The sequence below is a fragment of the Tympanuchus pallidicinctus genome, unplaced genomic scaffold, assembly GCF_026119805.1.
Source record: "Tympanuchus pallidicinctus isolate F22 unplaced genomic scaffold, pur_lepc_1.0 scaffold1, whole genome shotgun sequence".
NCBI lineage: Eukaryota > Metazoa > Chordata > Aves > Galliformes > Phasianidae > Tympanuchus > Tympanuchus pallidicinctus.
In genome coordinates this window covers 2,695,850-2,702,607 of record NW_026294618.1, presented here as the reverse complement: position 1 = coordinate 2,702,607, position 6,758 = coordinate 2,695,850, and the positions used below count along the sequence as shown (strand labels likewise).

At 42.7% G+C, this 6,758-nt stretch overlaps 1 long non-coding RNA gene across 1 annotated transcript in view; it reads left to right on the top strand.

Annotated features, from left to right (window-relative positions):
• LOC128086014 (uncharacterized) overlaps window positions 1-840 on the top strand; it is a 2,708-nt gene extending 1,868 nt beyond the window's left edge. Inside the window, exon 2 of the long non-coding RNA XR_008209205.1 lies at window positions 1-840. This exon is cut by the window's left edge and continues 1,251 nt beyond it. This is a non-coding gene — a long non-coding RNA (uncharacterized LOC128086014).
• The last annotated feature ends 5,918 nt before the right edge of the window (window positions 841-6,758 follow it).

Below are 6,758 nucleotides of genomic sequence, written 5' to 3'. Positions count from 1 at the left end.
AATAATAATAAAAAAAAACAAAAAAACGAACAACAAAAATTCATTGACGAAGCGGCAAACCTTTCCTTCCATCTTATTATTATTATTATTATTATTATTATTATTATTATTATTATTTGTTCCAATTTCGGATCCGATCCAGCGCGCTGCTTTACTTACAAGGAACGCATTCGCGGAGTCGCTTTGGGAAAGATCCGGGCAAAATTAAGAACCGTTTGGCTCTGCTGTGATCCTCCTCCCCCCCAACACACACACCGTCCCCTCCCGCCTCGCTCTGCTTTTGGACCTCAAAAAAAAATCCCGAGGAGGTCTCTGAAATCAAGCCCAGAACTTTCCGTGCTCGCTTTGGATGGATCGGTTCGGCTGCGTGTACCCAAAGACGTGAGAGAATGTGTGTGTGCTTCGTCATTAGCGCTGGTGGATGAGGACGCGCACATCTTATCTACCGGTGTATGCGTGTAAAAAGAGTCGTAAAAAACGCCATCCGGTCGTGAAAACGAGAAAAAGACAATCTATCTATATACCCAAATTCAGGTAGAGCTTAGATTGGGATCGGAAATTAAGAAACTAGCACAAAAAGAAAAGAAAGAAATGCATCCCGTCCCCGAATACCAGATCGCGTTTCTCTTCTAATTTCATCTTTTCCCCTCTTTCTCGACATTTGCCCGCATTTAATCGAATTACATTTAATTCGGGCTCTAAACAACCCAACTCTTGCCTTTAAGTTGCCTCATTCCAACCCTCAGATCGTTTCTTTGATGTTTTAAATCGCATCAAACAGCTTTTCCACGAAAGAAAAAAAAAAAAAAAAAAAAAGAAAAGGAAAAAAAAAAAAAGAAAGTTTAGGACTTGACATGCCGGCTACAAATTTGCAAATAAATAAGCATTTAAGCATTTACTGTCTGTTTCCCATCTCTATTTGTGTGTGCGGGGTGTCTGCTTCTCTATATCTGAATGTAAGCAGATGCAGAGCTATATATGTATTATATAGTGTGCCTCTATGCAGCTAGATGTATATTTAAATATACATATACTCTCTTACTCATATGCATATTATATACTCACCTCATAGATATCTTCGTACTTGACATTTTCAACCAGTTTCCAGAGCATGATGGCAGGCTGTTCTCTAGGAGGTGAGTGCATTCATGTGAAGAGCAGATGTCTGGATTCTCAGTACTTCTCTGTCTGTAATGATCCATCTATAATTGGAAATGGGGGACAGACACCAAATCCGACGTTCCTCTTCCATCGCAACTTATATCTGTTGTCTGAAACAATAGGCTGCAGAAGTAAACCTCCATCGGATAGTAAAAACATTATCTGTTACATAGTTACATATATCTACAGACATATATGTGACTATATCTCTGCTTATACACACATATAGAGACCTCTGTGCAGGCAGATAAAGACATAAATGCAGTTTCACACACATACACAGGCACACGTACACACTTATATCTCCAAACATATAACTTTTCCCATGTGCAGACATACATAAAGTGACCCATTCAAGTATGTAAATTATATATATTCTCGCTTATGAATGGATTTGCATAGGCACATGTATAGTACACGTTACATATGCATATAGGGGTGCAAACCTGATCCATTTATACTGGACTATATAGAAAAGCATATGTATGTATTCCTTTATACACCTACCCTTATATACATGGACATACAGTGATCAAAGATGAATATTATGTAGTGCATTTACCCACTATTTTTATAGAGGGCAGGATGGACAGATAGATACACGGATACATAGATAGGTAGGTAGGTAGGTAGATAGATAGATAGATAGATAGATAGATAGATAGACAGACAGATGGATAGATAGATTAATGGATAGATAGAAAGATGGACAGACAGACAGGCAGACAGACAGACGGATAGATAGATAGAAAGATAGACAGACAGACAGACAGATAGATAGATAGATAGATAGATAGATAGATAGATAGATAGATAGATGGATGGATGGATATACAGATAGATAGACACATAGAATGGAGAAAATAACGCACATTTTTTCAACCCTCTTTAAACTAAAGTAAAGGACAGGCTGTCTCTGCACCAGGCGGTTCATCATTTGCAATGAGATATTACTCTTTCCCCCGCATGCAAGATGCTTTTATTTACATGTCCAGAAATCATCCTCTCCTATGCAGTAAAGCACCAAAGCGGCGTCTCCCCACCACATCCGAGCCAAACTAAGAGGAAGACATTTAAATCAATGGTTTTCCATTGAAAGCCTTTTACTTCGGACTCGGGCTGTCTATTTTAGAACTTGGAAACACTTTCCCTGCGAAAAAAAAGCGGAGAAGAAATAGAGTTTCGCAAGCCCTCCTCTGCACGCATTTCAATAGCGATTAACTACTTTCTGCTGAACGGTTAAAGCAGAGTTGGGATCTGTGCGGTTCCATGGCAGCCCTCGTTTTGGAAGGGGAGAGGAGGAGTTGGACCATTTGTAACCTTTATTTCTTTTCTTTTCTTTCTTCTTCTTTTTTTTTTTTTTTTTCCTTTTTCTTCCCCCCCCTCCCCCCCCCCAGGCAAACCTTCGCTCGCATTGTCCTTTTTTTTAACACGTCGTACCGCACAGAGGCGACTTATTCTGCAGGCGAGCAGAGCCCATCTCTGCCTAGGAAAGGGAACAATTGGGCTTTGCGGTGGGCTAGTGCATCAGGAGGAGGGGGAGAGAGGGGTGAATCAGCATGAGAGACACATGCGAAGACGGAGAGAAAGGTGTTTCTAAATTCAAGGTCCCGATTCCTACCAATCTTCGTTATTCTGCACGGGATCCTATGGGGGAAGTGCAGTGTCCTTTGCACTTTCAGAGGTCCTACAAGTAAAGAATGCTTTTATAGATGGGTAATCTCGAAAAAGAGGAGAACTTCATCAGGAGACACTTGTGGTGCCGTTTGGTTGGCTGATGGGAAGGGTGGGCTTGTCTCTTTGTGTTCCCTTTGGCTTCAAATCCAAGCAGGACGAATACGTTCACCCCTCTTTCCCCCACGCTTTGCAGCCCCCCTCACTGTTCCTAAGCTCACATCTTCCCCAAACTCAACCAGCAAAAGGCAGGAGACAAACAACAGCCAGATATTGCAGCAGGAGCTGGGCAGCGCTCTCGCCGAAAGTTATTAAAACAGATGCGAGTAGGTTTTCTTTCTTCCCCTTTTATTTTTTTTCCCCTCAGCACAGCTACTGCACAGAGGAGGAGGAGAAAAGAGCACATCCCTGAGTGGGTTGGACAGAGCAGCGCAGCCGAAGCAATAGTGCTAAAAAATGCTGGGAAGGAGAAGAGAGCTATGACATGTGGAGATCCCCACACAGCCACCCCACAGCGCTCTCTTTGCTCCTACAGACCCGAATGGCCCTCTTAGAAAAATATCAGGCTCATAAAGGGACAGTGTGCCATCACTTCTCTTAAAGTCTTTGGGTCATATCCTGCGAGGCTGGCACAGGGCAGAGGGAACGCGCTGCCTGACAGCGAATGCTTCACCATCTCGTGGCACCCTGAATTAAATATGCTCTCTGTGCTGGGGGAGGGGTGAAAGAAAAGAAGCTCAAAAGGATATGACGGCCTCTGCTTCTCTGCTAACAGAATTGTGGAGACTTGAAATCCTTATTTCCGTGTCCCACAGTCGTTACATTCACTTGTAGTTGTGAAACGTGGCTTACGTGTGTCCAGTGTTCATTAAGAATAATTCAAAGAAATGAGGGTTCTCATTTGAACTGTGTTCTCAAACACAGTTTTGGGGCTTGTTTTGCAGCCTTTTTTAATTTTTTTATGTTTTTATTTTTATTTCTATAGCATTGCATTTGTTTTAGCAGTTCCAGTTGGGAAGTGTTGTTCCCGAAGCTCTGCTTCACAAATGTGAGCCAGGCCTTCCAAAGTGACGCCCAAAAGCTGTTTAAGAAAAGGGATCGGAGGGAGGGGGAAAGAGAAACAAGCAAGAAAAGAGGAAAAGAGACATTTCTCGGTACATTTTGGGAAACACTGTAAGGAGTGGAAACCTTCACTTCTCCAGCACGGAGCGCGGAGCTCTGATCGATAAGGCGAATCTTCGAGCCGTCTAGTTCTGTATTTCACTTGATTCTGTCACTCTTTCTGCCATCCCTGCGAACAAAAGGCCGCCTTCAAGCCGAACCCCGCACGCGGTCCTGGTGCCCTCCCCGCTCCGGCTGCGGGCAGCGCGCACTGAGCCGCATTGCGCGGAGCTGCGGCGCCCTCTGATGGGCGCTCCCAGCCCGGGGCTGAGATTTCCAAACTGCCGAAGCCTTTTTTTTTTTTCGGCTGGGAACGTTGATGCTCATAGTGAAAAAAAATAAAATGAAATAAAATAAAATAAGACAAAAAAAAAATCCCTTTTGATTCCGCAAGTTATCCGTATTTCATTGCATATTTCATTCCAGTACTTCAAGGGAGGTTATAAACAGGAGGGGGACTTTTCACACGTTATGATAGCAATAGGACAAGGGGGGACGGCTTTGAACTAAAAGAGGAGAGATTTAGGTTAGATTTGAAGAGGAAATTCTTTACTCAGAGGGCAGTGATGCCCTGGCACTGCTGCCCAGAGCTGTGGCCTGCCATCTGTGGAGGTGCCCAAGGCCACGGATGGGCCCTGGGCAGCCTGAACTGCTGGGGAGCACTCAGACCACAGTAGGGGTTGGGGCTGGTAGGGCTTTAATATCTCCTTTGACCCAAACCATTCTGTGATTCTTTGATTCTAGTATATGATTTTTCCAGGATTTTTCCTTAGAAACTCTACCTGACCCTCCTCACAGCTCCTACCTCACAGCTTTCATCTTCATCAAGCTTTCAGCTTTCTAAAATCAGTGTGTGCCTTTATAACAGTATATGCCCCCTTTATGCAACCCCATAGAAAATCCCCATTATCCGTGGAGTTAGAAATAAATCAATTTATCTCAGCGCCCTCTGCTGCTGGTTGAGGGCTCTCCGGTTAAAAGCAGTTTCTGTCGTTTCTAACCGAAACTTCAGTCCTTTCAGTACCTGTTCTTGTAAAGTAGATTTTTTTTTCTTCATTTTTTTCCCCCCCTTTTCTCTTAATTTTCCATATACTCCCATATGTATTTCAGAATTCGGTATTTTTCATGAAACAATAACTTTGGAATCTTACTTCGGAAGCAAGAAAGATATATGACAGCAAATATCTCAACATGTCACTTAAAACTCAGTGCCTGCTCATTCATGGGTGCACCTTAACCCTTTTCTTCGTGAATAAGACTCATCTCTTAAATCAAGCTCAGCTTCCCATTATTTTTGCTGATGAATCACTTTTCCCCACGACATCTGCAGACGTAATAAGGACTTTCCTCCTTTCCTTCTGGCTTTCTAAAACCACAGTGCTGGATTGTCTTGGAGACATACCCCAACTCCTCTTTCTGCTGCCTGTTCCTTGACCTGGCAAGAGCAGCACACTGGGAAAATGCAGCCACGAGTGCTGAGCCCACTTGAATGGATACCAGCTATTTGCAGTGTTTAACAACCCTGTGGGTAAGAGATTGGGTTTTTTTCCCCATCAGTAGTGAGCTTCCTGGAATCACCTTTGCTATAAACTGTTCCCAATCCCAAGATCAGGAGGAAGATGTCACCGTGGGGCACCAGGATGTGCTTCCTGCCCCCCTGGGGCCGCCAGCTCCCCATCCCACTGCTCACAACCAGGGCAGAGAGAGTAATATATTTGGAGATGTGGTCAGTGTACAGGAGGACATTTCTGCTGCCTTTGCTTTGGGATTTCCCTCTGCCTTTCTTCTTTAGATATGGGATGAGGATGAGCTGCAAGGGATGAACAATAGCAAAAAGCATAACAATCTAATGGCAATCCAAGTCCAACACCACAGATGGACGTTGTGGATGTTCTCAGTATTTCCAGCTGAGAGAGATGACACTTTTCTATTTACTTTTGACACCAATTATTAAATCTTCAACTAGATGGAAAAATGGGGAGAAGAAGGAACTTAAGAGAGTAGATAGGTAGAGAAGAATTTGAAACCAGCATCTCAGCAATTTTGTATTTTATTATTTTTAGGATGAAGGCTCTGGGTCATTCTCAAATCATGATGAAAGATAGTGAAGATGTTGCTTGTCTATCTGTGGTATTCACTTGGCTTCCAGTCTCTGACGTGAATTAGAGCTCTTTATAAACAGGAAATGAATTATACAGAATAAATGTCTCATTGCACAGTGGTGCTCAGAGATTCCATTGTATCTGAATCCAAATTTCTGTTTCTCCATGCCAACCTATTCCTTTCTCCTCCTCAGCGAATGAGTTTTAAGCACCTTGAATGCATATTTTTCTTACACAGAGCATTATGTTGTACCATGGAGCAAGAAGCTGCCTAAGTTCTGGTGGATATTTCCACCTTCTCCAGGGGGGATTATTTTGCCCGTGTTAGGAAATAATTTCTTAGAGTTTATTTAATTTAGACAGTGGGAGATGAAGGATGAAGACTTGGTTCTTCCCTTATCTACCTTGGAGCCAAACATAGTTTTCCTAGATAGAGTCTTGCACAGTGTGTGGGCTATTTGGAAGAATGAGCCCTTCCAAGTGATACCTCTATTACTAGAACAAAAAAAAATGTTGATACTCAAATTTAACTGCCCTACTCATATGCTGATGTTTTATTCCTCTGTACTAACTGCATTTGTATGTGTGTTTTGTTTTTTTTTTGTTTGTTTGTTTTTTTGAAGAAGAAGAAGAAAACATGGGTACATGGAGTTATCAAGG